The 27,289-nt window shown below is 39.4% G+C and overlaps 1 non-coding gene across 1 annotated transcript; it reads right to left on the bottom strand.

Moving 5' to 3' along the window:
• Positions 1-6,170: 6,170 nt before the first annotated feature.
• LOC145557056 (small nucleolar RNA R71) lies at positions 6,171-6,276 on the bottom strand. The gene has a single exon (XR_014092135.1). It is a non-coding gene; the product is annotated as a small nucleolar RNA R71 (small nucleolar RNA).
• Between the last annotated feature and the right edge of the window lie 21,013 nt (positions 6,277-27,289).

Raw genomic sequence — 27,289 nt, 5'->3', positions numbered from 1 at the left:
GTTTATGGATTGGGAAATTATATTTTTGGCATGTTGTGTTTGAACCACATTTTTATTTATGGCATGTTAGAAGGCATGATTAATTAAACCACATGTTTAATTATGTTTGGAATATTGAAAAGGAATTTTATTATGGTTCAAATAATTTTTATTGATGCTTTAAGCATGAGGAAGGAGCTATATAAGTTTCTATGTACACAAGGAATAAATTGTATGTTGGTGCCTTTGTGCACTTTAGGTGTTTTTAACACCGAGGGATAGGATTTTTGGCGCATTATGCGTTTAAGTTGTCTTTGACACTGAGGTAGAATTAAAAAGGGTTCAACAATAAATAAGATGTGGTCACTAATCATTCAAGAATTAAATTGGTATATTTGCTTGATTGAATAATTATTGTTGATTGACTTATTATGCTTTGAGAGTCATCACCAAGTCTAATAATGTGTAAACTCTTGGAATTCCGCCACCTTTGTGTGCTTTTGTCGCTGGCACGGTTAGTTCCCGTGCCAGTTAACCTCAAATTTATTTGGGGGAGGTTAATAGGTGGAAACCCGTTCGATGCATAATTAATGCAAAATGAATTAATTAGGGTCTAGTCATTTTGTTGTGTTGATTGGTGTGTTTGTGAACAGGTGCAATGAGGTAAGTGTGTGTTGATAGGTGAAAGAATGTTAGTGTGTTTAATTACGCTTTTGTACTCAGCTTTGCTGATTGTGTGTGTTTGTGTGTTTGGCCATGTCTTTACTTTGGCCCTACGACGACCCATTTTCTAATGGCGAGTAGTGGGGACAAGTAGAGAGGAGGTTTTCAGGTGACGAAGCATATTCATGAATGGGCATGAGTGAAGAGCGAATCATGCTAGTTGAGAAGTAAAATAATCATTTTGACTTTGGTTCAGTGATTAAATGCTTGGCAAAAAAGGTTTAAGTGAACGCGCTCAATTTCTCGTGACACACATTACATAGTCATATTCCACATTCGCATACTAGTCCAATCATGGGTGACAAAGCAGCATTGGAGAAACTTAGAACAGGAACTCCAAAACCTAAGGGCCCTACGAGAAGAAGAAGCCCAATTAAAGGCTCATAAAAAAGCAGAAAAGGCTAAAATATAAGCAGAGAAAGAAAAAGAAAACATTCTGCAAGAAAAAGCAAGAGCCGAAAAGCTAAAGGCCTTGGAGAAACTTGTCCTTCGAGTTAGCTTAGGGACTAAGTACTTCAATTATGAGCTTATACCACAAACTAGTGGCAAGACTCTCCCAGACAAGTTCTTGACTACGGATTTTCCAACCTTTAAGGTTACAGATAATCCTAAGACTCACTTAATGAGCTTTATTGAAATTATGGCATTGAAAGGGGTTGAACAAAGCCTATATGCATGTACTTTTCCTCTTTCATTGGGCCCAACTGTTGGATCATGATTTCATAACCTCGATGCAAAACAAACTTCCACTTGGAGTAACGTTGTAAAAGCGTTTTTAACCCAATATGGAGATAATATCGAGCTCACAACTACCTTGCGCGATCTTGAATTGCTTAAGCTAGGGGAAAAAGAAGGCTTCATTGACTTCTTTTCCAGGTGGAGATCAAAGGTTGCTCTACTTTCACAAAGACCTCCAGATCATGAACTTGTCCCAAAGTTCATAGACAATATGTCTCCACCATACAAGTGCCATTTACAATACCTTGGTTTAGACACATTTCAAAAGGTCTATATTATGGGAACAATAATTGAAAGGGACTTGATAAATGAAACCATGAATCATATAGATGGACTAGATTTTTAGAGAAGATTTCACCTACGTCGGAAATGGGCAAAGCTCGAAGACGCGATCTCAAGAGGTTGTCAGCAATTCAAGATGTAGCACCACTAGGTCTTGTTTTGTTTCTTTCCTTTTTTTTTTATGATAGACTAAGAGATTCATGCTGTCGAATCTACTTTTTTTGTACTCTCATTAATTAATGAATAAAAAAATACATTATCAAGTACGTATATCTTGTTCTCTTTTCAATCACTTTATTGTTATTAGCTCACATTTAAATAAAAAGTATACATACAAACAGGCAATATCAAAGGCATACATACTCAACAATTTTAGAATCTTGATGAGCTTAGGCTCACTAGACTTATTGAATGAAAAGAGGCCCATCTTTGGCCCACAAAGAAAGGATATGATGATTTCACCAACACACGAGGCAACTTGATATTCCATAAAGATAATCCCATGTTCTTAACCTTAGAAAAAATCCATCTTTTGGCACCCCTTTTGAGCCTCGTCAATTGAGCCTTAATTATTCAACCTACATTACTCCGAACCTTTGGATGAGAATGGTGCAAAGAGATACAAATAGGAAATTGGGGGAACGAAACATAAGAGGGGGACACAAAGTTAGTATAAACCCAAAAGGAAAGATCCAATGCAAAAGAAGAAAGAAATCGTTCTAAACCCAAAACAAACTGGTCGAAAAAAAAGAGGGAGAGGACAAGGAGAAGGCACCTAATGTAGGAAGTTGCCACACAAAGCAGAAAGGTTTTAATTTAAGAAGCACCAAAAGTAAGGCATTTTGGGAGTATACTTGAGTAGTCATGCCCATATATAACCATGTACCAAAATCATCATTGCATGAAAATATGGCCAACCTCAGGCCTTTGCACATATGGAACTACTATTGAGTAGTCATGCCCATATATAAAATGCATAAAGTGTTGAGTAATGACTACAAAATCATATAAAGAAAATCAAATGATTTGGATGATTTGATAGCCATTGGCTTGATGACACCATTTTAGTAAAACAATCGAATCAAATTAAATTCAATGTTTTCCATATCTTTTTCCAAGAAAAATGAGATGACTATCACTCTAAAAAAAAACAATCATCTTATTTTCTTTTAATAATAGGGCTATTTATTACCAAGGTTATTCAAGTTCTATATACATTGCCTATAAAGAAAAAGAGTTAGTACAATAAATTCTTTGCTATATTGACAGCCTCGACGTCAAATCTAGATGTCTTTTACAACTGTTGAGAACTGGTCTTCTCACTTATATGTCCGCCTGTGTAGGATATCTCCATCTTCTCTAAGCGAGGAAAATTGATTGAACATGATCGCTACATGAAAAAATGATCTTTATCGCTATCACACGTATTAACGTATACCTCACTGCCAAGTCATCGCGATGATTCAAATATTAAGTCAATAATCCTTTCTTTTTGAAAACATGTCTAATTTTCTTTCTTTATTCTTCTATAAGAAAGTTGGATTCCCCTTCGTTTTTATACAAATCCGTCTTTTTTGTTCGTTTCTTTTTTAGGGGGTAAGTCGGGATGTTTGATGGGTGTCATTTATGGCACCCATTTGATGAGCATTTAGGATGTTTTCTCCTTCCTTTTATGCTTTGTTACTTAGTTTTACCTTTCCTCTCTTATTTTGTAGCTTTTGTGTATTTCGTTGATTTTCTAGTCTTTTCTCCTTAATTTGATCTATTTTCTTGGTTGTAGGTATTGTACGAGGTTTGGGTCTTGATATTGGTGATTTACTATTGTGGAGGAAGCTTTTTGGGCAAGCTCATGGCAATTGGAAAGCTCAAGGTGCAAGGAAGTGGACTTCCCAAGTTCTAGCTCTTGCGCTCTCATGCCGTGCTACCATGAAGAAGTGGTGTTGAACCCATTGTCAAGACCATTAGCTAATGCCACTCCTAGTGTTCATCATCATCATAATCGTGTGACCTTAGCGAACGCACGAAGCCACGAGGATATCGAAGTCACCCAGAGACGCACGGGCGTGCAAAGCACGGGCGCGGGCGAACCACACGTGTCGCGGGCGCACCACTAGCAGGCACGGGCGCGCCTCCCCTGCAGCGCGGGCGCGCCTTCCTGGGTATTTATTGCTCGGTTTTTGTGTTTTTGCGCCTCTATAAATATGATTGTAACCCGATTTTCGGGGCAAGTTTAGAATAAGATTTCATTTCATAATTTTGGCTTAGTTGAGAGTTTCTCCCTCTAGTTTTAGGGTTAGTTTAGGAGTAGATTTTAGAGAGAGAAACTGAGGAATTTCAATGGTGATTGAGAGATTGAAGATTCAATGGTGACAATCGTGTTGGAGATCTTCTCTATTATCAATGAGCATTTTTAAACTCTATCTCATTTATTGCTTTGTTTAATATTCATGTTTGGTTGGTTTGGATTTAATTTGATTTTGATTTTTGATGTTTGATTAGAGTAATTGGTCTTGATAGATTGTTGATTCTTGTTTTCCTTAGTTGTTAGTTGATTTGATGATGTTGTTGGATGATGAGTGTCATTTATGGCACTCATAGGGTAGTCTTTTAGGATGTTTTCATCTCCTTTTTATGCTTTCTTATCTTATTTTTGGTCCTTTTTCCTTTAATTCCTTCCTTACTTTCTTTTAGGGTGTTGCCCAGATAGCCCGCGGAGTTTGTTATGGGTTCCGTACCCATTTCCCCGCGGGCGCGGGGTTTACTAGAGAGGGCGAGGGGATCCCGTTTTCCTTCTTTGCCTATAAATACACTTGTAATTCCTTTTTGAAAACAACTTTTTAGATAATTTTCATTTGCTTAGTTTTAGAGAGAGAAGTTAGAGAGAAATTAGAGAAAAGTTCTTGGTATTGGATTTGTATTCCAACATTTGATCAATTGTGCTTGGATTTCTTCATTTTCAATCATTAATGTTAGTAAGAATTTCTTCTTCTAGTTCATCTCTTTACTTGTTTGTTTTAGTTTCATGTTTGATTGTTTTATTTGCTTGGATTTGAATTGGATATTGTAGTTGATATTGCTTTTTTCTTGATTTTGATTTAGAATGATTATCAATGCTAATTCTAGTGATTTGTTCTTGGGTTACACCATGATTAGTGAGTAGATTAGTTGCTAAGGAGAAGGGGAAGCATGCTTGATTGATAAATTGTGGTAGTTGATGATCTTTGATTGATTGAATTGTTGTAATTAAATTGGTTGACATAGTTTTTCATGTGACTAATTTGATTAGGAATGATCAACCTATAACATTAATCTAGATCGCATTGCAATTCTTAATGACATGAACCATCAATTTGAGAATTGCTTTAATTGATTGAGTTTGATTGTGAATTTCCTTGATTAGCCATTCATAGTGACCCCTAGCATGGCCTCTAGGAGATAGCTCTTGAACTCTCTTGATTGCTACTATTGTTTGTCCTTTGCAATGCTTGAATCAAGCAAAGAAACTATCAATTAGCACGATTATTGAACTAGCATGTGGAACCTATATCCCTAGTATTTAGCTTCTTGAATTACTTGATTAGTCTAATTTTGTTACCATAATACCAACCATTTTCTCACTACAATCTTCGAAATAGCTAGACTTAGGCTATAGTTAATACCGACTCACTCCTTTGGGTTCGACCCTATACTTGCCTTATACTTGTATTAGGTTGGTTTAGGATTTTATAAATTGTGTTTGATTTTGGGATAAACAATTAACGACTCGTTAATTCCTCTATAAAAATGGCACCGTTGCCGGGGAGTGATATTGGTGCTTAGCTTTAGTTGTTGAGTCTATTTCACTTTAATTGAAAAAAAAATACAAAAAGATTTTGTTTGTTAAGGCTACATTTGTAGCCGTGCTACTAATATTTTCATTGAGTTTTGCATGCATAGAGCTCGTGATCGATCCATTGTGCCTTTTGACCCGAAAATCGAAAGGACTCTTTCAAGGAGAAGAATTGCTAGTCGATCCTTGGAATTTAGTTCCTCAAGCGAAGAAGGATTTGAAGAAGAACTAGGCATGGGAGAACAACCAAGAGTTGCTTTGAAAGAATTGGGAATTCCCGGTGCGTACAAGTTTGAGAGTGGAATTACTCCACCTACATCACCGACGAATGATTTCAAAATTAGGCCGGCTATGATCGCTTTGATCGAAAGGAGACAATATAGCGGAGCTAAGAATGAGAGTCCGTTGAACCATCTCAAGGAGTTTGAAAAGTATTGCAACACTATCAAAGTGAACGGAGTTTCTCAATAATTCATTCAGCTAATGTTGTTTCCGTTTTCTCTCATAGGCCAAGCCTTGGATTGGTTGGATAAGGAGGTAAAGCCAAACTCCCTACGAACATGGGACGAAGTCACCAAGGAATTCTTGTCCCAATTCTACCCACAATAGAAAACGGCAGAGGCTAGAGCTTTGATTCAAGGGTTCAAGCAAAGACCTAATGAAAGCCTCTACGAAGCATGGGAGAGGTATAAAGAGTACCAAAGGGAATGTCCCCACCACGGAATTCCAACCTATCAAGTCATTCAAATTTTCTATGGTGGCCGAAGTCCTCAAGGCAAATCATGCCTTGATGGGGGTGCCGGAGGTCCCATAATGAATCGGACGGAAGAAGAAGTGGTGGACATTATTGAGGACGTGGTTAAGTACTATAGAGATTGGCAAGATGGTGAGAGGGATTCAACTAGCAAGAGTGGTTCTTTGGTATACTCTATAGACCATCTAAATGCGATCAACAACTTATCCTCACAAATGACAAACTTGGGGAAAGAAATGACCGCAATCAAGGCCAAGTTGGAAAGCTCCTATTCTTTTCAAGCTTTGAATCTTCCCTCCCAATTTAAGGGGAGAGGTACTTTTTCTAACTCTCAACCCCTCCCTCTTCAAATAATATGCCTAGTGGTTGCTTGTTTTGTGATACATGTGGATCTTATGATCATGACTCTTGTAATTGCCCTCATGCTTCTCCGGAATGTGGTGATTATTTTGATAATAGTGAGAGTGAGCATGTGAATTATGTGTCAAATAATAATGTGCAAAGGTTTGATAATCAAAGAGGTCAATGGAATAGGAATTACCAAAACCAAGGTAATTTTGAGAACTATAACCAAGGTGGTGGTTATAGGAACCAAGGGAACCAAGTTTCTCGTGGAAACTATAACAATCAAGGTTATAGTAGTCAAAATCAAAACCAAAATAATTGTAATCAAAACCAAAGTTATGGAAATCATAACCAAGGTAGTGGAAACCATAATCAAGGTTATGGTCAAAATCAAAATAGGGGTAATTGGAACAATCAAGGTAGGGGCAATTTTCAAAATAATATTCAAAGAGGTTCCCCGCCCGAATTTGTTCCAAAGACTCAAGGTGAAAATTCCTATTCACAACCTTCTTCTTCTAGGACCAATTTGGAGGAAATAATTGAAAATCAAACCAAGTTGTTGAACACATACATGGTTGTTAGTGACAAGAAGTTCAATGAGATGATGACCCACAACAAAATGCTCGAAAACCAAATTTCTCAACTTGCTAGTGCTTTGAAAGACCAAGAAAGATCGTCTTCTTTACCTTCCCAAGGCCTAGATTCCAAGAAACCCGTGAATGCTATTGTTACAAGGAGTGGTAAGGTTCTTGAGGAGATATTGCCAAGGAGGAGTAAAAACAAGGAGGTCCCCAAGGAAGCTTTGGTTGAGAATGAGGGAGATAGAGCATCTTTAGATGCGGTTGTGGTTGAGACACCAAGAGAGGTGAAAGTAGAGAAAGAAATTGTGAAACCCAAGCTCCCTTATCCCCAAAAATTCATGAGACACAAATTGGATGAGCAATTTGGGAGATTTATTGATATGCTCAAACAACTTCACCTTTCTCTACCTGTCACCGATGTGATCAACCAAATGCCTAATTATGCCAAATCCCTCAAAGACATTTTAAGTGGGAAGAGGACTTATGATGTTGTGGAGACTATCAACTTGACGGAAAATTGTAGTGCGATCATCATGAACAAAATGCCACCCAAGTTGAAAGACCCCGGAAACTTATCCATCCCTTGTGCTATTAACAAGTTGCAATTTGATAATGCCCTATGTGACTTAGGAGCTAGTGTAAGCCTAATGCTATATTCGGTTTATCAAAGACTTGATCTAGGGGAACTCTTACCTTCTAACATTACCTTGCAACTAGCCGATAGGTCAATCAAGTTTCCAAAAGGTAAAGTGGAAGATGTTCCATTGAGGGTTGGGAAGTTTGTGTTCCCAGTGGATTTTGTTGTTCTAGAAATGGATGAAGATGCTACCATTCCAATTATTCTAGGTAGACCCTTTCTTGCTACCTCGAGTGCTATGATAGATGTCAAGTGTGCAAATATTTCCCTTAAGGTAGGAGATGAGGTCATAGTATTTGATTTGAATAAAAGCATGAAATATCGAAGTTCTTCTCTTGAAAATTGCATGATGATTGACTCTCTTGATCATGTTATGTCTTCCATGAATGAGCACTTGCTCACCTCCAACGATGCTCTTGAGAATGTTTTGTTGAACAAAGACAAGCTATGTGCACCATGCAAGGAGGTGGCATTGTATGAGGAATTGCTTAATGGAAGCATGGAGGAAGTGGATGAACAATTGTGCTTGAAGATCTCAAGCCATGAAGCTTTGCAAGCGGCCGCAACAAAAGAAGGTAAAGGTTTGCCTATGGTAGAGCTCAAACCTCTACCATCACACCTTAGGTATGAATTCTTAGGCCTAAATTCCACTTACCCCGTAATTGTTAGTGCATCCTTGAGCGAGAGCCAAGCTCAAGCGTTGTCTTGTGTCTTGAGAAAGCACCAAGGTGCTTTGGGCTATACTATCGATGATCTTAAAGGTATAAGCCCCGCTTTGTGTACACACCACATAACGCTTGAGGAAGGCACCCTTCCTTCTATTGAACGACAAAGAAAGCTACACCCTCAAATGATAGAGGTGGTGAAAAAAGAGATCACCAAGCTCTTGGATGCGGGAATCATATTCCCCATCTCAAGTTCTAGGTGGGTCTCTCCCGTTCATGTCGTTCCTAAGAAGGGGGGTATGACCGTAGTCAAGAATGAGAGAGGTGAGCTCATTCCAACTAGGACGGTCACCGGTTGGAGGATGTGTATAGACTATAGACGTCTAAATACATCCACCAAAAAGGATCACTTCCCCCTTCCATTCATTGATCAAATGTTAGAGAGACTAGCAAGGCACAAGTTCTGTTACTTCCTTGATGGCTATTCAAGATTTTTCCAAATTCCAATCCACCCCGAAGATCAAGAGAAGACAACATTTACATGCCCCTATGGGACCTTTGCTTATAGGAGAATGCCCTTTGGCCTTTGTAATGCCCCGCAACTTTCCAAAGGTGCATGATGAGCATTTTTGGATGCATGTTGGAGGAAGAAATGGAGGTATTTATGGATGACTTCTCCGTAGGTGGGGTTTCATTTGAAGAGTGCCTAGTGAATCTTGAGAAATTTTTGGTGCGGTGTGTAAAGGTTAATCTTGTCTTGAATTGGGAGAAGTGTCATTTCATGAGGAAGGAATAGTGCTTGGACATAAGATCTCTCATAAAAGAATAGAGGTGGATAAGGCCAAGATCGAGGCTATTGAGAAGCTTCCACCTCCGGTGAATGTCAAGGGAGTGAGATCATTTTTGGGACATGCGGGCTTCTATAGAAGATTCATCAAGGATTTCTTACTCATTGCCAAGCCCCTTAATGATCTTCTTCAAAAAGATGTTGAGTTTGTTTTTGATGGTAAATGCTTGGAAGCATTTAATAGATTGAAGAAGGCCCTAATCTCTACCCCCATTGTTCAAGCCCCAAGGTGGGATTTACCCTTTGAATTGATGTGTGATGCTAGTGATTGGGCAATTGGAGGTGTTTTGGGATAACGTGTGGACAAGAAGCTTCATGTGATTTCCTATATGTCCAAGACACTAAATGGGGCACACTTACTCGAAATCTCACTGATCAGATTCCATTGTGGAAGACAGCCCAAAAGAATTACACAACAACGGAAAAAGAATTCTTGGCCATTGTTCACCCTTTCGAGAAATTCTGGTGTTATTTGTTGGGTTCCAAGACCATTGTCTTCACGGATCATACGACTCTCAAGTATCTCTTTGCCAAGAAAGAGTCCAAGCCAAGTTTGATTCGGTGGGTGCTTGAATTACAAACTTTTGAAATAGAGATTAGGGATAAGAAGGGTGCAGAAAATGTTATGGCGGACCATCTTTCTTGCCTTGAGGGTGATCAAATTCATGATGATGGTCTACCAATTGAAGATAGAATTCTTGATGATGTCTTGTATGCCATTAAGGTTAAGGATCTCCCATGGTATGCCGACTTGGTGAACTTTCTAGCATGTGGGGAGTTTTCATCTTCTTTCTCCAAGAACCAAAAGAAGAAGCTCAAGAGGGAGGAAAGACATTACTTGTGGGATGATCCCATCTTATATAAACGAGGGGTTGATGGCTTGCTTCGGCGTTGTGTCCCAAAATGAAGAGGTGCCAAGTGTTCTAAAGGTGTTCCATTCGGATCCAAGTGGTGGTCATATGGGCGTTTCCAAAACCGCCACTAAGGTTCTTCAATGTTGTTTGTGGTGGCCACATCTCTTCAAGGATTCATGGGGCTTTGTAAAGTCATGCGATCGATGTCAAAGAGTTGGGAATATCTCCAAGAGGAATGAGATGCCTCAACGGCCTATTCTTGAGTTAGAGGTTTTCGATGTATGGGGGATTGACTTTATGGGTCCATTCCCATCTTCATATGGAAATCAATTCATACATGTGGCTGTGGACTATGTTTCTAAATGGGTTGAGGCCATTGCCTCCCTACTAATGACCACTAAGTAGTGTTGAAGTTGTTCAACAAAATCATCTTCCTAAGGTTTGGCGTGCCTAAGGCTATGATAAGCGATAACGGTTCTCATTTTGTTCACAACGCCTTCCAAAAGATGTTGAGGAAACATGGAGTGCATCAACAGTTCGGCCTTCCATATCATCCTCAAACGAGTGGCCAAGTCGAGGTCTCCAATCGTCAAATAAAGCTTATTCTTGAGAAGACGGTTGCAAGGAATAGAAAGGATTGATTGGACAAATTAGATGATGCTCTTTGGGCCTATAGGATGGCTTTCAAGACACCTATTGGCACCACTCTATATCGCCTTTTCTATGGAAAATCTTGCCATCTCCCGGTGGAGCTTGAACACCGTGCTTTGTGGACAATCAAAAAGATAAACTTTGATTTAGAAAGTGCGGGGGAGAAAAGGTGGTTGGATCTTCATGAGCTAGAGGAGCTTAGACTTATGCTTATGACTGTGCTAGCGCCTACAAAGCTCATTCCAAGGAAGCTCATGATAATCTTATTGAGAAAAAGGAGTTTTGTGTGGGTGATAAAGTCCTCCTCTACCATTCAAGAATGAAGTAATTTCCCGGAAAGCTCATGTCAAAATGGAGTGGCCCTTTCTTGGTGAAAGATGTTTTTGCTAATGGTACCGTGGAGATTTCTCCTTTGGATTCCTCATCTTCTTTCAAGGTTAACGGTCATCGGCTAAAGAGATATTTTGATGGAGTTTCGTTGGTCTTCTTCATAAAATGATTCTTTTCAAGCCACCTTGAGTTGGGTGGTAAACGTCGAGCTAACGACGTTAAACAAAAGCGCTTACGGGAGGCAACCCGGATTCTCACCTTTACTCTCTTTTCCTTCCTTTCTTTTATTTTTTCTTTGTTAATTTTTGCTCTTACCTTTCCTTGTGTTTTTGGTTTGTTTTGTAGGGTGCCTTCATTCATCATCTATGGACTAAATGTGTTTGATGAGGATGGCAAAAGGAGGTTTTAAAGTGCAGAGGATAGGGCACCCCGCGGGCTTAGAGAGGCCTCGGGTGCCCTTGCTTTCAAAAAGGAGGAAATCGGACCAGTAGCTCTCTACGGTCTCTCCGCGGGCTCTTCGCGGGTGCGGGTGCCTTATAGAGGGCGCGGGGAGAATCAGAGAGGGCGTGACCTATTTTCACCAACTTGGATCAGGAACTCTCCACGGTTGCCCCGCTGGCTCCCTGCGGGCGCGGCAATTTTGGAGCGGGCGCGGGTGCCTTAGAGAGGGCGCGACCCCTTTTCAGGTAAAAAAATTCAATTTTTCCAGAATCCACCCGTGGTTGCCCCGCGGTCTATCTGCGGGCGCGGGCTGATCCCCGCGGGCGCGGCGATGTCAAGAGAGGGCGCAGGCACCTGGGTTTTTCAATACCCGGTTCCCCTCTCTCTCTCTCTCCTCTCTTATTTTCCATTTCACTCTTAATTTTCCCCATTCTCTCTTTTCCTCTCCTCAAACCCTAACCCCCAAATCATCTCTTTCACTCATTTTTACTCAAATTCACCCTATTTTCACTTAAATTTCCATCCCAACTTCCTTCATACTCCATTTTCATAAAGCTTACTCTCCTTTCTCGTGGTCTTTTTCGTGAATCTCAAGTCCTAGACGGTTTTTGAGCTTGCTTTGAGTCTTCAATCTTGGTATACTTCTAACCTTTGTTTTATTTTTGTCAATTTCAATTAATTTTTTATGCATTGGTTTTGATTGGCCTTGATTAAGCATGAGTATGATGTTTTTGGTAGTTTGTATGGTGGCTTTGGAATTATTTTGGGTGAATTGTGCTTATTTTTGTGATAGATTGTTAATGTTGTTGGTTGTTGTTGGATTTTTGGTTGTTTGTTGCTTATAGCAGGTACTTTGTAGTTTGTGGTGGTTTTGGGTGGTCTTGTTAAGGGTGGTTTGATCAATTTGGTGGTAGTGTTGAATTTGGGTGTTTTTGTGATCTATTGTGTTGGTTGAGCTTGAGACTATGGATTTGTTGAGGAAAGTTAAGAGTAGCAAGAAAAGTTCAAACCTATCCCCCGACCAATCCTCTCTTAGCCAACCTTCAACAACCGAACCCCCTCAAAACCAAACTACTCAAGATAATGCCCAACCTCCTCCTTTACCCGCTCTCAAATTTCATAACCGGGCTAAACACACCCCTATCTGTAACAGAATGAAATCCCAAAAATTTAGACCGACCCGCAACTATTTTCCTGAGGATATGGTAAAATTGGGTGTTGATGCCGATCTTAACATCTTGCTCCATAATCTTGGTTTGGATGAGTTTGTAAAGTCATCCCCCCGAACTTATTTGGAACCGTGCATTGAGTTTTTCTCCACCTTTGAGTTTAATATGACGGGGGATACTGACAATATCATCTCTTTTCAACTTTTCAATTCCAAGCATACCATGAACCTTGCAGAATTCAACAAATCCCTTGGCTTCAACCCCAATACCGACATCTATGAGCCCTTGGTTGCCCTTCTCAAGTCTGATTACAATGAGGTTGCTTGATGGAGAGCCATATCTAAGAAGAAGGTGTTTGACTCTAAGGAATCGCTTGCTAGCGAGATCATTCACCCGGCTCTTCGAATTCTCCATCGGATTCTTGGCTATATAGTGTTTAATAAGCAAGATCTTGGGAAGCTTTCGAGGGAGGAGATCTTAGTGCTTTGGATGGCTACACGACCAGATTTTGGGCCGAGGTTGAATTTTGGATATATTTTCATGAATTGTTGTCAATTGATCATCAATGGGAAGAAGACGGGTGAGATTCATTGTGGTGGTATGATTACTAGATTGTTCATTATTTCAAGCAAGAACGTTTCTTGAGGTCTTGCACTTCGATTGGAAGGGGTGAAGACATGTATTTGGATATGAAGCAACTTAACACTTTGCGCTTCATTTCTAAGACTAAGGGAAACAATGTTTATTCTTGGATAATGCGTAAGGTGCACCATTGTTTGCTCCCAAACCCGGCTACCACCTCAATTACTCGAGAGGCTAGGATTGTTTGGAGGATTCCCGCGGACAATGGGAGAGTTGAGAATGTTATGGAGGAGGATGTTGGTGATGAGGATGATGTTGGTGATGAGGATGATGATGATGATGGGCATGATGGTGAAGGTGGAGAAGGAGAAGGTGGTGATGGAGAAGAAAAAGAAGAGGAACAAGAACAAGAACAACAACAACAACAACAACAATTTCAGCATGAACAACAATAACAACCGCAGCAAAGAAGATGAAGAAGACAACAACATCAACAACAAGACAACCAAGGAGATGCCTATCTCCGTGAGATGGAGGCTATGCGTGAGCATATGGAGCGCATGCAATTGAGTATGCAAGGTATGTATTAAAACCATCAAACTTTGTCTTTTCAAACTAGCGCCCTATATGACGCTAGTGTGCGTAGGGGGGAGGTCACTCCTCCGGTGAACTACCCTTATGTGCCGCCCCAACAAGGGCCGGTGCCATCTTGGGGTGGTGACAACCTCCCCACGTACCCATATTGGCCCGGGGTTACAAACCCCGATGAGCCAAGGCGTGACTTCCCAGATGAGTCCGGTCATTATGACTACTGGGTCTCGGGGGGGAATGATTATCAAGGTGACCCCGACTACTACTATGTTCACCCCACTCACCCCGAGCTCTGTATGCAATCGGAGCCATTTGACCAATTTTCCACATCTCAACTTAACCTTTTTAAGGGTCGCTATGGGTTCCCTCCCGGTTCTACCGGAGGTTGGAATGTGGATGATGGTGGTGCCGGCCCTAGTGGCTAATAGTTTCCCCCTTGGTTATTTGATTCCCTTTTTGTTTCCTCCCTTTTAGCTTTGCATGTTTTTGAGCATCGCGGACGATGCCCTTATTTTGTGCGGGGGGGAGTCATTAACGATATTTTAGGGTAGGTTTTGGGGGAGGCACCTTGGACTTATGGGGATGTGTTTGAAAGGCTTTGATGGATTTCTATTGCTTCGCTCTTGGTAGTCTCGTTGGTATGTTGTTTGTCTTGTAGTCCTGGTTTTGTTCATGATGTTTTGTGGTCTCTTTTATTGATGATGATGATGATGGTTTCTCTAGGTCTTTGTACATAGTTTTCGCGTAAGTTTTCTTTTGTCTGCTTTTGTTTGGAAGTTACTAACAATTTCATTTTGTATATAGTCCTTTTCTTTTCTTTTTCTCACCTTGCTCGTAGCTTATGCTTTGGTCTTCGAAGCTTCTTAGAGGAGGTCATTTTTGCTCCTTTGTTACTGCAGCATAAATTGGACGCTTGGTGAGGACTTTCTTGTTTTATCTCTTTACTTTTCTTCGTTTACTTTTCTTGGTTGCTTAGATTAGGATTAGTTTTAGGAGAGTTGAACAGTTCGAGGATGTATGATTATAACACCTAGTGTGTTTGGGGTCTTTGGCGATGTGGCCATTTGACCGCTTGTTTATCGATTGGGAAATACGTGTTATGATTGCATCTTTGTCCTTTTCTTTGTTCTCCTATAGCTTTTTGAGGCTTTATTTTTCACTCTTTCTTTTTTGACTTGGACTTGTAAACAATGGACTCTTGCTTTTGAATAATAACCTTACTAGGTGGTCATGGTATGCACGGTTTGAGAATACGTTTGGTTGATTCTAGGATAAAGCATGCTAAGGTAGTTGTCTAGAACTAGGGGGACCATGAAACCGGATTCTACTTGTTTGTGGCATGTTGGTAGTTGCTCCCTATCTTCGATTTGCAACCTTAGTGAGTTTTTGCTACAACCATGTGAGATTCATACATTTTCAAGCCTTCAACATATTCTTGTATGAGCGGCGTGGATCCTTGACTTTCGCAAACCTAATCTTGAATCTTAACGTATGATTCCTAAGACCGAGACCGAACCACCTAGGGAGGACAAAGGCATCATTCCGGGGAGGTATTTTTCCTTTTTCTAGGATAGTGTACTTCTTTTTACTTTTGGGTTTGGGGATACATTTGCCAACTTGCTAGCCCTTTGAGCCTTTTTCCCTTCTTTTCAAGCCACATTTTTAGATCTTGAGCCTTTTGTTTCATTTTCGTTTTCATCTTTGGGTCTTTGTGAAGTAAATGATCATATTTTGGAGATTCTGGTATATAAGTTTGGTTTTTTGTTCAAAATGAAAGCAAGATCGTGTTTTGTTTATATTTTGTGAATAATGGCAAGTGAATAAATGAAAAAGCCGTCCAAAGTAAAAAAAGGCAAGGATAAAGTAAGTGCAAAGTTGAAAAAGCCGTCCAAAGTTAAAAGAGGTGAGGACAAAGCACTAATAAAGAAAAATGAAAAAAAAAGTGAAAAATGCAAAAATGCAAAAATATTTTGATGTGAGTATTCTTCCTTTTTAAGCATTGAGGACAATGCTCCATTTAAGCTTGGGGCCGGGGGGAAGCGTTCTCACGCTTTTTGTGTATATGTTTGTGATCTTAGCTTTGAATAAGCTTGGGGGTGTTGGTATTTTTGTTTGGTAATTGCTTAGTTATGGTGTAAAGAAATGCACAATCTTTGCTTCACAATTTAGGTTAACCACCAAATTTTAAATTTAGCCTACCTTAACCCTTTTTGCCTTACGTTACAACCTTTAGGAAGACCTTTTGACCTAGGGGTTGAGTCATTCATCGGTGGAGGGAATCATGGGTTATAGCCTAAGGAAAGGGGATGCGTAGTCAAGACGTCGAGTAGCCATAAATTTGATCTTTTTCCGGTTACTTCGTGGAACTTATGAGACGCTCACTAAGGGGAGATATGAAATTAGTAGGGGGAACGCGGTAAGATCGTTTGGGATGAAAGTGGAGTGTGACAACTAGTTCCTATGCTTAGCATATTTATGTTTTAATCAACCTTAGGTATCTTATAACGTGCATACCATTATTTACTTTAGAAAGGTTGTTATTCATTTGAACTATAGTCACTTTGTAAAGTCCATTTCACAAAGATTTTATAGAAATCATTGTTGTTTTTCATTATTTGCTCTTTATTCTTGTATTTTTCCTCATTTTTCCTTCTTTTGTTTGTTTAATAAGAGTTATAGGTTATCTCTAGGAAACCTTTATGAGAGCATCACTCTTCCTCTAGAGCGATCTAGGGGTTTAAATGGCTTGTCTTTTGTTGCTAAAATTGACCGTGATTCCTATGAAAGTGAGTTAGTGTATATTCTCACCTCTTTCTTTTTCTTTACTTATTTTGAGTAAGCCCTACTTTTCCCTTTTTAGCCTTTGTTTTGCTCGGGACGGGCAAAAGTCTAGCTTGGGGGAATTTGATGAGTATCATTTATGGCACTCATAGGGTAGTCTTTTAGGATGTTTTCATCTCCTTTTTATGCTTTCTCATCTTATTTTGGTCTTTTTTCCTTTAATTCCTACCTTTATTTCTTTCCTTGTGTTTTTTGTGTTTTCTTTGTGTTTTCCTTTTATTTGGTTCTTTTTCCCTTTTATTCATTTCCGTTGTTTGTTCTTGTAGGTACCTAGGATTTTTCTTTGCAAGGGGATCAAGATGCGCTATATAGACTAAGCAAGGAGGAAGTAATCGGCTTGGAGAGGGCTCAGAGAGGGCATAAAAAGGGCTTGGAGAGGGAATCAAGCCCTACCAGTTTGCCGCGAGCGCGGGTACAGAAGGCCGCGGGCGCGGGCTCGTATGCACCAAGTTGGCCAATTTTGACCACTAACTCTCCGCGGTCTGGCCGCAGGCTCCTCGCTGGCGCGGCTAGTCTGGAGAGACCGCTCCATACCAGAGAGACCGCGGCCCTCTGATCACCCTTTGGGAGCAGGAGATTCGCCGCGCCCTTGCCGCGGGCACGGAGGCCTTTGCCGCGGGCGCGGGTGTTGCCCAGATAGCCCGCGGAGTTTGTTATGGGTTCCGTACCCATTTCCCCGCGGGCGCAGGGTTTACAAGAGAGGGCGCGAGGATCCCGTTTTCCTTCTTTGCCTATAAAGACACTTGTAATTCCTTTTTGAAAACAACTTTTAGATAATTTTCATTAGCTTAGTTTTAGAGAGAGAAGTTCTTGGTATTGGATTTGTATTTCAACATTTGATCAATTGTGCTTGGATTTCTTCATTTTCAATCATTATTTTTAGTAAGAATTTTTTCTTCTAGTTCAACTCTTTACTTGTTTGTTTTAGTTTCATGTTTGATTGTTTGATTTGCTTGGATTTGAATTGGATATTGTAGTTAATATTGCTTTCTCTTGATTTTGATTTAGAATGATGATCAATGCTAATTCTAGTGATTTGTTCTTGAGTTACACCATGATTAGTGAATAGATTAGTTGCTAGGGAGAAGGGGAAGCATGCTTTATTGAATAATTGTGCTAGTTGATGATCTTTTATTGATTGAATTGTTGTAATTAAATTGGTTGACATAGTTTTGCATGTGATTAATTAGATTAGGAATGATCAACCTATAAGATTAATCTAGATTGCATTGCAATTCTTAATGACATGACCCATCAATTTGAGAATTGCTTTAATTTATTGAGTTTGATTGTGAATTTCCTTCATTAGCCATTCATAGTGACCCCTAGCTTGGCCTCTAGGAGATAGCTCTTGAACTCTCTTGATTGCTACTATTGTTTGTCCTTTGCAATGCTTGAATCAAGCAAAGAAACTATCAATTAGCACGATTATTGAACTAGCATGTGGAACTTATATCCCTAGTATTTAGCTTCTTAAATTACTTGATTAGTCTAATTTTGTTACCATAATACCAACCATTTTCTCACTACAATCTTCAAAATAGCTAGACTTAGGCTATAGTTAATACCGACTCACTCTTTTGGGTTAGACCCTATACTTGCGTTATACTTGTATTAGGTTGGTTTAGGATTTTATAAATTGTGTTTGATTTTGGGATAGACAATTAACAACTCGTTTATTCCTCTATTATTAGAGTAGTTTTTTGGCTAGGGATAGGGTGAAACTTATATGATTGATTGATTATGCTCAATTGAGGGAATTGTGTTGATTGATTGTTGAGATTAAAGTTATTTATGGAAGTTTGCATGTGTGTGTTTAATTTAGGAGTGATCAACCTAGTTACTCATACTAGATTGCATTGTAGGTTCACATTGATACGGACAATTGATTTGTGACTTACATTTGTCGATTGTTTTGATTTGTGACGTTCCTAGCTAGAGTTTCTCGTAGTTGACGCTAGTTAGACCTCTAGGAGAATAGCTTGTTGACTCTTTTGATTGAGCTTGCCGTTGGTCTTCACAACCATTGATTTGCACATGTTTCCGAGTTAATATAATTGTCATGATTACTTGTTGATCCTAATCCCTAACACTTTATTAGTTTGGTTTTCCGTTTAGTTAGTTGTTAGTGTAACCTTCCACCCTTAGACTTTGACCTAGCTTAGGCACCAATCAAGAGCACTTGAACATAACCGTTCCTAGTGGTTCGACCCTTGACTTACCTCTATACTTGTATATAGGTTAGTTGAGTGATTATAAATTTTGTTTGGCTTAGGGAGGATTAATCCAACGACCTAGTTTTCCCCTCGTCAAATTGGCACCGTTGGCGGGGAACGGTGTCTATGTTTGAGTGTTTTTGATTGCTTGAGTCTAGGTCTTTGTTTTTACTTTTCTTTTATTTGATTTTTGTTTGCTTTGTAAAAATGGCATGTCTATCTTTTCCTCAATATGATAATGAGCCTTTTTGTGAATATTTCAATAGACTTAAGGGATTTCTTGCCTATCATCATTGTAGTATTTGGGAGGCTTGTGAGATTTGTTATTTTGGTTTTAATGAACAAACTAGGGATATAGTTGAAGGAATGCATAATGGTAGATTTAGAGCATTTTCTATTGAAGATTCTTGGGAATTTTATGTTTGGTTTGCTTGGGAAGCTCATAATAGGGGTAATCGTGCTTCTAATTTTGATGTTCAATGTGTTAATTCTTCTTATGCTAGCATTATTTCCCATGATTTGTCACATGATCCCATTAGTGAACCTAGAACAAATGCTTCCAATTCTATTTCTTCTTTTGTTAATGATAATGAGGTGCATGGTCAAGTTAACAAATCTCACATGTTTGATTGTGCCCCCATCCCTCAATGTGATGTATATGCTCGTGATCTTAATGTCAATTCTTCCAATCTTGGTTTTACTTCTTCTTCTCTTGTTGAGCCTCAATCCTCTACACCTTTTTAATCTCTTATTGCTACCTTAGAAACTCAAATTAGGCATATTGAGCTTAATGATGATCTTGGGCCTAAAAAGGAGTCCATTCTTAATTCTATGAGAAGTCAATTGGAGATAATGAAAAAGAGTGAGGATCGTCTTGAAGAGGGAAGAAAGAGAGGTAAAGAGCTAGAAATGCAATTGTCATCTTTGATGCTTGTGTGTGAAAATTACAAATCCAATGTGTGTGTTGAGGATGATGATGGTGATTTTGAGCAACCAAGAGAGTGTTAGGATACCATTGGTGAGCATTTGAGTGATGGTGAAGGAGTTGAGAATGAAGAGAGTGTTGAATTTGAAAATCCTAACCCTCTTTCCCATCTTGATGAGCCTCAAATGTATGTTTGTGACCCTTCAATCTATAAATGCATAGACTCTTTTGAGGTAATGTCCTATTTGTTTTGTGAGAGTCATATTAAATTTATAGATTTTTGGATGAGTTCATCAAGGAAAAATATAAGTAGTACTAGATAGGCCTAAAAGCCTAATGTAAGGGCAATTGAGACTATTCCCAATCATACTATTTATGTTCCACCAAGGAATCACAAAACATATGTTAGGAACCCTGTGACAGAAAAACGACGTCCATACCTCTTCGTTCTTATGCTTATAAAGGATTCGATGTCCAAGGAATGTCCTTACTCCATTAGCCTCAAGGTTTTGTGGCTGATCAACAATTCGCAAGCGCTCCATGAGCCAAATCTAAAAAAAAAAAAAAAAAACAAAACCAAAAACAAAAAAAACAAAAACAAAAACAAAAAAAAAGAAAAAAAAATCAGTTTGCGAATTTTTACACAAGCAGGTGACGCGCGTAACCATACCAGTTGCGCGCGCCCTCCGCGCACAACGGAGAAGATTGCGCTGGTCATGCCAGCGCAACTTTGTAACTTGCGCTGATAAACGTACGTGTAATAGGAGTGGACTTCCCGTGAAACCGTTTTTGTTAGGGACTCCTCTAAGGCGATTCAAACATAAAACGGTTTCTGCCAAAGCCAAAGGAGCGGGTGGATAACATCCTTCTATTTGCACTACTATATACACTATGGAATAATCTCCGTATTCTTTGTCTGTCCTAAGTAAACAATTAACAACAAGACAATAGCATAAAGCGCGAATTTTAAAGCGTTGTTTAGTCATGTTGTCACGAGGGGCGACGAAATGTTCAATAAATTTAATCAAGTTCACGCCTTCTTCAGTTCCAATATTGGTCATATCATTGTCGGACAAGCCAATAAATCTCTGGAATATAGGTTTGGGATCCGACAAGGTAGGCGAATAATTCACAGGGTTAGTATTTGTAGGGAAACCTAGCAAGGCCTCAAACTCACCGGGAAGGGGGACAATTTCGTCCCCTTTAAACAAGAAAAGATGGTGATTAGAATCCCAATGGTTGACTGCGGCATGAAAAAAATCAAAGTTAACCACTAGTTGCATATAATTCAATCGAGAGTCTAGGTGGTAAATTTTGAAAGCTAGTTTATCCTCAGTTAAAAGGGAAGTGACCCATTGCTTTAAACGTTGTTCAAAGGTCTTCAGCATTGTTTGATAAAAAAGAGAGAGAATGAGAATTTAGAGAGATTAATTCTTTTTAGTTTCTTATATTACTAAGAGAATGAATGCGAGATGATCAAAAGCCTACACAAAACCACGTTTAAATAGAACCAAGAGGGGCAAATTTTCGGCAATTTCGGCGTACATGAAAGTTCACCAACAGGTGGCACGCGCAACTAATGAGTTGCGCGCAACATCCGCGCGCGACAGCTGCGCGCAACTGACATTGTTGCGCGCGTTTTCCCTGACGCGACATGTGAGTTATATGTATTTCCGTATTTTGGGTCACATAATGACGGAATCTTCATGAAATCTTAAGTCGAATCATACGCTTGCCTTCTAACACTTTGTGTCCCTTTTCTTGCCTACTTTCTCATTTCCTTTTTATTTTCTGTTTTTTATTGTTTTCCTACTTTCTTTTTTTTTTCTTATTTTCTTATTTTCTTACTTTCTTTTTCTTTTTATTTTCTTTTTTATTTTCCTACTTCCTTATTTTCTTTTATATTATTTTCTTATTTTCTTTTTTCTCTTTTTCCTTCTTTTTTGTTTTCTTTTCGCCTTCTTTTTCTGAGTTTTGGTTATTTTTTCGAGGGGGGTAAGTCGGGAACCCTTTCCCTCCCTCGAAAATGTTTTTCTAATAATAATAATGTACACATGGAAACAAAAAATAAAATAAATGATGACATCTATACAAATGTGTCATATGTACAACAATGCAATATATATATATATATATATATATATATATATATATATATATATATATATATATATATATATATATATATATACACACACACACACATTTGTTTCCTAAAAATAATAATATGTGTAGAAGAGGAATCAGAGTGCTCGGCGACTACTAGACGATTGCTGCACATCCTTCAAAATCCAAAACGAAGATTAATACATGAAATGTAATAACTTTGTTGAAAAGAAAAGAGATAAAACTTGTCGCGATCACCCGATGATCACGGCATGATAAAGTCACGAGGGCTCTCCGATAATTAGCTACAGTTTCCCGCAGGACCTGTTCCAAGAATACAAGGACAAATAGTAAACAAATTTATATGAAACAAAAAATAAATAGAAATGTTTAAGTACATATACACAAAAGACATACCAACTCAACTGTCTCAGGTACAAACGGTATCCCCTCATCATCCTCTGTTGCTGGAAGTGTCTCACGAATTACCGATCCGATTGCATCGGTTGACAAGGGAAATAAACGCGTCGTCAATTGTCTATCCCTAGATCAAATACAATTTATACAACCTAAACAAACCTAATACGAGTATAAGGCAAGCATAGGGGTCGAACCACAGGGAACGAATAAACACCACCAAATGTTATCGACAATTAAGCTAGTCGAGAATAGGAGATAAATAAACTAAAGTCTAAAGATTCTAAAACAAGAAATAAAACACTAAGAAAAATGGTTTAGGTATAGCATTCACTTGAACATAAACAAAGGCATAGAAATTAAATTAATTATGAACTAAACATGCTCGAATATCGAAGTAAAAGATCCAATCTAGCCGCTTTCCGGGGTCTATTGGCTTCTCCCAACATAGCCTCTATGTTTCCACATTAGAACCATATACTAGGAGGTACTATTAAATAACAATCGATAATAATGAGCCATATCTAAGTCAACTTCCGTTCCTTGTTAGCAAAGATTTACCTTTAATTAACCAACAATGTGCACTTGTAAGAAGATCAAAGAATATCAAGCATATAAAGACTTTAATCACAAATAAATCAAATTCCAAACCCTAGAACATGCTCAAGATCCAACTACACCACAACCATCCCCTTAATAGGGGAATTACTCACTAATCATGCTAACAACAAGATTAATCAACAAATAATCAAGAATAAACATGATTAACAAGCAATACAAACAACCAAAATAATAATAAAAAAAGGCAAATAAAATAGAGGAGAGAGAGTTAGAGATTCTCATTGATTGAATGTGAAAATCTATGAGCAAGATGATCAATCTTCCTCTTCAATATCCAAGCTCAACAATGGTGTAACCATCACTTTCTCTCTCTAAACTACTCTAATTCTAACCTAAACCTAGAGAGAGAAGCTCTCCTAAAAACAAATTAGAGAATAGAATAATTGTTAATTGTTTTTCTTGTTTTTCTCTAATTACCTTAAAATTGGGTATTTATACTAAGCTAGCCAAAAAAAGAAAAATAAATGAAGGAAAATAAGTAAAGAAAGAAAAGGAAATAAAAAGAAATCAGAAAAGGGAAAGGAAAAGAAATAAAAATAAAAGAAAAAGGAAAAATAAATCCCTAAAATGCCTCAAAACACATCAGACTCTTTTCCCCCTCTTCTTCGATATTTTGGCTGCTCTATGATCTTTATCACTACGGACATCATCATCCCAAATTAAAGATCAACGGTAATCACAAGCTTCACTGTTTGATCTCATTAATTATCACGCGCGAAGCTCGTGAAATGGTTCGGTCGAACCATGGGTTTGTGTGGCTGAACTACGGGGTTAGTTCGGTCAAACCATGGGTATGTTTGACCACACCTCTTCAATTTAGAAAACTTCAAAAGTTTCTGACTAGCACTTCGACCGAACTCCTATGCGGTTTGCTCGAACCCAAATGAACTTGAATTGCTCTGAGTTTGGCTGATGCTTGTGCGAATTGATGGGGTTGATTTAAGTTTTCAGTGGCCGGGAATTGCATGGAAGAGGTGCGGTGAAGGGCTGGTGGTTCTGCAGCTCGTGGTGAAAAGATTATGTGGCTGGTTGTTGCGTGGCTATTGGAGCTGCTGGGTTGGTGGAGACAACAGCGCTAATGTGGTTGTGCGGATATGGGCAGTGCTGCTGTAAGAGGCTGGTGTTTGCGGATTGGTGAAGGGTGAGCAGGAGAGAGGTAAGGTGGGTGAGGTTTGATGGAGATTGATGGTGGGTTGCTGCTAGGTGCGGGTTGTAGCTGCTTGCGGTTGGTGGTGTGAAGGTTAATTGCGGAGTAGCAGCAGGGGAGTTGTGTGGGAGTCAGATGTTGCGGTTGGAGGTTGGCTGTGATGCAGGTGGTGATTGGTGGTTGGAATTGCAAGTCAGATGTGAATTGGTGGGCTGATTTGGTTGTGGGGACAGCAGGGGAGTTAATGTAGGTGGAGGTTGGTGTTTTGGTGCGGTGGAGGTTAAGAAAGATTAGAGGGGGAGAGAGTGGTGTAGGATAAGGGGCAGCAACCAGCAAAGTAAAGTGCACACACTTTGTCTCGTCCCCGAACTCCGAACTCACTTGACATGAAACCCGGGACCCTACACACAAAACCGAGAATAGAATTGGGACAAAGAATAAAATAAAATAAATAAAACCAAAACTAATAAAAATTAAACAAAAACTATACAAGCAAAGAAAGTAAAATAAAATAACAAAATAAACAAAAAGCTAATTAAAACTATGAAAGTAACAAAGAAAAGGAACGAAATAAAATAAATCGAAAGAAAATAAAATACGAAAATAAACTAGAAACAATTAAATAAAGAAATTAAATTAAAATATACTCAAACTAAGAAATAAACTAGAAACTTTATTAAAAAGAAAACAAGAGAATAAAATAGAAAATAAGGGAAAATAAATACGGAATAAACTCTAAAACAACTCATCATCGGTATACGTGATCTCCGTTGTAGGAGGCACCCAACCACCTAGCTCGACCCGCTAAATTATACATGATAAAAAATTATAAAAGGGTCAAAGTTCCGAAAAATAAACAGAAACAAGGAAAAGAGAGAGTTAGGTTACTAACCGGAACAAAAGCCAGAAAAGGAGTCGGCCTGGATGCTATAAAAGCCGGATAAGAAACCTCTGGCAGTACCAGCTGCTCCGCTGGATAACTAAGGATCGCCTGAGCTCGATCCTCGGTGGACAGCAAGTCTGGATGTAACATCCGGATCGGGGGATGCGCAAGAACCAAAGGCTTCTAGGACGAAAGCTACGAGAGAACACGCTCGCCTAAAAACCAAGCGTCTGTCCTCTGGAGCACTGAGAGTTCCGAATAGAGGGCCCAAAAACGGCAATGAACCATGCCTGACCGGATAGCCTCAGGGACTCCGACGATCAAACTCCAAGGACACAAATCGATCTATAAAACACAACCACATGAAAAATCGTCAGAAAATAAATGAAATCAAAGAATCCACATGTAGTTGGAATACTCACCGACGCACGAGTCGCCGAAAGGATCCTCTAGCGAAAGTCGCGCGGCAGAAGTGGCTCGTCTCTTCTTAATCGCGACCAATCAATGGCCGATAGGAAAACGAGCAGCCCCAAGCACCCTGGGGGCTAAGAAAGGCAGGTACGAGTATCCCCAAGCCTGAAACCGAGAAAAGATAAGCCTAAAAAAAGAGCAAAAGTAATAACCGAAAGAAGCTTTATACACGTACCTTAAGGATACGACCATGCCACGTAAGCGAGATCCGAGGCAACTCAGTAGCTGCCGCGGAATCCATCAATCGGGTCGCCTTGCCCATAGCTATAAGCATAAGGGTATACAACACCTCCACCCAACTCAGGTCACCTACTTGTCCCAAATCACTGAGGCAAATAAGTAACCCAATGGCGAAACGCTCTCCTCGATCACTCAAAATGGTGACGAAAAGAACGTGAGCAATGTATATCCGAGCCAACTGCTCAATTGTACACTGCCGGTCAAGCTTGTCAGCCGACAACTCGTCGGCAAGAACCGAGTACGGACAAGACTACGCGTACACGTGAAGTGCCGACGCAAGATGATCCCCCACAAGGTCGCGCAGTCTCTCATCTGACCCCTTAACCAACTTCATGACTACAAGCTCGCCTCCGAAAGGAAATCATAGAGAAATCGAAACGGGTAATCGTCATCTCTCCCCATGGAAAGTGGAAAATGTTAATGGAATCCCACCAAAACTCCAGCAATCCACGGAAGAAAGCTGACGACGCAGGCTGATTCGATAAATCCCGAAGAGCCGCCAGCTGAGAGTCAATCCCAGAAAGTGCTACAATCTCCTTTTCCACCTCGGGCAAACTCTCAAAAGGGGCTCGCATGTCACCAGACCCGTATAAACGCATGCTAGGCTCACTCTAACTAAAAATAAAAAAAAAAGGTTATGGTTCAAAAAGGAGAAACAAAAGAAAAGAGAAAAAAACAAAAGCGCAAAAAACTCATGATGCCGCGCCACCCTCTGATCGAAACATGATGGTTTGGGTCACACTTAAGGACCCTAGGGTCCCAGTTTGGAGGAGCCTCCCAAACCACATCCTCCTGACGACGTTGATCGGGCGCGACACGTCGGTCTCGAACCTCCTCTTGAGGACGAGTCACCCTTTTTCGAGGGCAAACCGCCTTGTCCGGACCACCTAGGATCTCTTCAGCATCGACAAATGGAGGCAAGTCCATGCTATGATGGGTAAAGTTTCTTTAATTAGTTTACTTTATTTCCTAAACTAAACTATTATACGTATTCTAGACCCATTTCGGCAGCATAACGGATGCCGATAGGGCAAAACACAAAAACAGAATGCCACCCATACTTAGGGGCTACGATACCTGCAGTTAAACTCAGTAAATGGGGGCTTCTTACACCCACAAAAGCCATCCTATAATAGTTTCAACTAAGTATTCAAGGGATTGGGTTCCAAAATCACAAAGAATCAACTACTTCTAGAAGAATAACAGTAATATAAACACAATGATCGTCTACCAAACAATCTTGAAGTTCGAATATAGCAAATATAGGCTAAGTATACACTTCGTGCCAATTTTTCGGATTTAAAAATTTCAAAATATTAATTATGGAAGCAAAACTAGTTCCAATACTACAATTGCTGCATAATTGACATGTATAACCAAAATGAGCAAACAAAATAACAGAAAATCAAACCAAATTCGAGTAG

The sequence above is a fragment of the Chenopodium album genome, chromosome 8, assembly GCF_948465745.1.
Source record: "Chenopodium album chromosome 8, dcCheAlbu1.1, whole genome shotgun sequence".
NCBI lineage: Eukaryota > Viridiplantae > Streptophyta > Magnoliopsida > Caryophyllales > Amaranthaceae > Chenopodium > Chenopodium album.
Note: the sequence above shows the minus strand (reverse complement) of the source record. Positions and strands in the feature narration are given on the sequence as shown.